The sequence below is a fragment of the Mus pahari genome, chromosome 3 (assembly GCF_900095145.1).
Source record: "Mus pahari chromosome 3, PAHARI_EIJ_v1.1, whole genome shotgun sequence".
NCBI classification, from domain to species: domain Eukaryota; kingdom Metazoa; phylum Chordata; class Mammalia; order Rodentia; family Muridae; genus Mus; species Mus pahari.
The window spans coordinates 66329665-66334361 of record NC_034592.1 but is presented as its reverse complement, the minus strand read 5'-3'; positions in this window follow the sequence as shown (position 1 = coordinate 66334361).

Genomic DNA, 4697 nt, shown 5'->3' with positions numbered 1-4697 from the left:
TCCTCCTCCTTTTCTTCCTCCTCCTCCTCCTCTTTTTCTTCATCCTCCTCCTTTTCTTCCTCCTCCTCCTCCTCTTTTTCTTCCTCCTCCTCCTGCCGCTGCTGATTGTTGGTTGCTGGTTGCTGCTACTGGTTATTTTTGGTTGCTGGTTCCAGATATCTTCATAAAGAAGATTAACATTGCCCCACGGTATTTGGCACCCCTGACCTGCAGAAAGCGGTTTAATGATATCGATGCCCCCTCTCTCTCTAACCTTCTTTCTCTCCTTCCTAGTGTTGGAGGGTGGGAAGGGACCAAGGTAGAGAAGGCTGGTAGGAAAAAGAACCCAATTAAGCCGCCAAAAGTCTGGTTACAATTATACATTTCACCTTGCCCATGACACAAATCATAACCCTTCTCACTTATGCAGGAGGCAGAGAGCAAGACAAAGGCTGATTGTGGGGCATGCCTGGGTGGAAACCCAGAAGGGACTTGACTGAAATCCTCCGTGTTATTAATCCTGGCCAACACACTTATGGATTCTTCTGAAAGTTAACATACTATCTCTCTCTGGTAAATGAAATCCAAGTTTACCGTTCCTCCGTCCCTCCATCCCTCTCCCTCCACATGGTAACTATGCCCTGCACTTATGTCAGTTTTGTTAAGGGTTGCCTTTTAATAAAGCAAGTGGAATGCTACAAATGTTGAAGCTATTGTTTGTGTCAGTGAGTAAATAGTAATAGGCCATTTTGTCAATTTGTGCTCTAGCATTCAAATTGAATCCTTATTATGCCAAAGAGCAAAGTGCTTGCAATTGTGGATTCTTCCCAACAGGAAAGGGACACATTTTCGTATCACAGAACATCAGTGAGCTTGTGAACGTGCCTTTTCTACTTTATAATTTTCCCATTTTTTGCTGAGAAAGGTACCTTTCTTGAACATGTAACTCTGCACCTCAGAATTATGAGGTGCTAGAAGATAGCCCGGCCTTTCAAGGGCATGAGGAAGCTCATGGTGCAACCTCTTTGATCCCTGCTGGCTTTTTAACTGAAAGGTTTTTTAGAAATCTCTTGGCACAGGCAGAAACAGTTTCTAGTCGGTGGATTTTCATCATTGGATAGGAAAGTATTTGTTGAAGCCAGTTTATCAGTGCCTGATGGGCAGCAGATTGCCCTAAAGGCATACTTTTCTCACATCAAAACTCATGTCTGTATTTAAAACTAACATCCAAAAGATTTTTAATACAAGTCTGTGTTTTCTTTTCCAGCCCATCATATGCTGAGAAGTAGGACAGAAGTCTTCTGAACTTCTGTGGGCTTTTTTCCCCCCATGATGTAATTGATATCATATCTACTCAGTTGGCCACAGCTTTTCAGGGCTAAGTCTATTTGCTGAAATGTTTGCACTTCCTGCTCAACTAAAAGAATTCAAAGACATGAAGTGTCTGTTGTGAAAATACATAAATAATACAAAAGCTGTTCTCAAAAGGCCTATCCAAGTGGCTATCAATGAAGTGATTTCTCTCTATTGAACAAGTGGAAGAACAGTGCCATGCAGAATTCATTGAGGCACTCTCTCCTGACTTTTTTTTTTAATAATGTCCATCAACAGACCTTCACCCTGAACAAAAGCAGGTGCTTTCCAGCATAACATCTCAAGTAACTGGAGGAACAAGAGGAGGAATGGAGTAGGGGTGTGTTGCTAATTGGTAACTTTGCCAGCTCCTAATCGTGAAGATGGTCATTTGTAGATGACTAAAAGCTTTAGTGAGAGGCATTTACCTACCATGCACAAGACCTTATATCTCCCTTCCATTACTCTCATAAAGCTTTCAAGTTTGAGTATTGGTAAAGTAAGCTCACTTGCACATTTTTTGTAACTTTTTTTTTTTTGAATGTGCATTGGTGTTTTCCCTGCATGTGTGTCTGTATGAGGGCATTGGATCCTGGAATTGGATAGCTGTGAGCTGCAAGGTAGATCTTGGGACTTGAACCCAGGTCCTCTGGAAGAGCAGTCAGTGCCCTTAACCACTGAGCCATCTCTCTGACCCGCTCACTTGCACATTTGAATGGGTGGGAATCCGCGCTCCAAGTCAGTGAAGCCTTTGTTGCAAGTTACACCCCTGCAGCAGAGCATGTGTGGAAAAGCAACAGCAGCGGAGGAGGTTAGTCACAAGGCTACGGGATAGAAAGGGAATCACGGGGGCTCCAAACCTCCAAACTGCAATGCCCATTTCCCCCAAATGTCGCTCAGAGTCCCAGGCCTCTGAAAAAACACTTCTCACCTTCCAAACAACTTTGGATTCACCTGGATACAGACACGCAAGCGTTCTGTCTGCAGGACAGCTGCTCAAGCTCTATGATGAGGGACCGAACTTGCGCGGTACTCAGCTTAGGGTGGCGGTACTTGGCAAAGGTTGGCCCTGTTGAATTTGCTTGGATCCAAACAGAGAGTAGAGCTTGTTAAGACGGTGCTTTCGTTTTTTTGGCTTCCAGAGCATTTGCATGGCAGCAACGTAGTTGAACCCGCTAACTAACCAACCTTTGGGGAGAAACTATTTCTTCTTGATGCGAGGGCTCAGCAGTAGAATTCCTGAGAGAGAAAGTTTGTCTTCTGGACCTGCTGCGGATTGACTATGTCCCACTCAGGTTGAAGCTTGGCCTCAGTTTAATGGTGCAGAGGTCTTAAAGAGAGGGATTCAGGCTTTTCACACCGCAGCACAAGAAAGGTTTATTGCGAAATACACTTGGCACCTCCCCTTTCTTGCACAAAGGTTTTCCTTCAGGTCCGTTCCCCGCTCTCACAGGTTCAAATCGGCCAACCTCAAACATTTTGTTATAGCTACCCTAAATCTACCACTTCCCTTTGTATTTTGGCCTTCACTGAATCCCACCCCTACCCTGCTACTTGTTTTTAACAGACAGGGTTACATGTTTGTGAAAGCCAAATGAATCGGAATTTGCGAATTTTGACCAGGAGGATATTTGCACTTACTATAAATCTCTTTACTGGAGCAAAGGCCTTTCTTAGGCATATTCAATAGTTGAAACTCAGCACATGTCGAACATTCAGCTCCATTCTGAATCATAAACCAAGTTCAAAATCAAACACAAGCTGGGCATGGTAGTCCTTGCCTGTAAGCCCATCACTTAGAAGAGGATTTGCCTGAGTTTAAGTACGGGCCTGTACTAAGTTTCTGACCTATCTGGGCTGCAGAGTAAGACCCTCTCCTAAACATGTACAATTCAGAGCACAGAGAACTCAACATTCAAATTGTGTGTATGTTTACCACTTTGTGCCCTGAACGTTTCCCCGGGGAAAATTTGACTTTAAAAATGTTTGCCTACTTTATTAAAACACCAAGCAGGAAAAGGCAGTCAACCTATGTCCAACAACAGGTGACGAACAGAGGAACAACTGTGGCTCACAATGGAATTTTATTTAGCCTTACAGGGAGAAGTGGATACATGTAGCGACATGGGTAAAGAGTCAAGACCTGCTGAGAGATGGAAGGTCACCGGCAGTTATCAGTGAGGATGGGGGTGGGGACGGAGTAGGTCATGTCCCATGAGGAGTAACTCCAGTGGAAGACACACAGAGAGTTGAAGAGGGGAAGTTTGTATTGTGTGCTTTTTGCTACAATAAAAAGAAGACAAGGAGTGCCCTTCAGAGCCTGAAGAGATAGCACAGTGGCTTGGGACCTTGACGCTCTTGCAGGGGTCCTGAGTTCAGTTCCCAACACCCACGTGAGGCATTCACAACAACCTGTAACTCTAGATCCAGGGGACATGTATGTATGATTCCCTGTCTGGCTTCTGTGGGCAACTTCACCCATGTACTACATATAAACACACACACATAAAATTTAAAAATATTAGGTAACTAAATGAATCTAAATTATACTTATTATTTAAAATATTTTTCTTGCATATTTTCAATAGGGACTTGTGTGTGTGTGTGTGTGTGTGTGTGTGGTGTATGTGAGAGAGAGAGAGAGAGAAAGAAAGAAAAAGAGAATATATATGTGCATGTATACATACATATATATACACATATACATACATACATATACATAAACCCAGGTATACATGTTTAAAAACCAAAAGTCCTCTCTGAGTAGTGTTCTTTATTTTAGCTTAGACCCATTCACAATTCAAAGATCTATAGATTTACATTATTCTATTTAGTAGAACTGAAAGGTAGCATTATCTTGGAATAGTTTAAATTTTTTTGGTGTTCTGCTGAACATTCTGCATTCTAGTTTTCTTCTTCCTTTCTAAATCAATCTCTCTGTTCTCTCTACTCTCTCTAGATCTGTTAGTCCCCTCCCCTCCTTGTCTCCGTCTCTCGGTCTGAGTGCATGCGCATGTGTGCAGAGGTGCGATCCTCACTTGCCTGTGGATCCTCACCTTGGGTGTGCTCCAGCTCTCCATCCTATCTGAGACTGTCTTTTGTCGTTTTGCTGCAGACTAGCTGGGGTGTCATTTATTAGGGATTCTTCTGTCTCCCCCTCAAATCTTGCTGGAGGGGAACTGGGATTCTAGACACTCCCAGCTTAATGTAGGTTCTTAAGATTTGAACTCATGCCGGGCAGTGGTGGCTCACACCTTTAATCCCAACACTTGGGAGGCAGAGGCAGGCAGATTTCTGAGTTCGAGGCCAGCCTGGTCTACAGAGTAAGTTCCAGGACAGCCAGGGCTACACAGAGAAACCCTGTC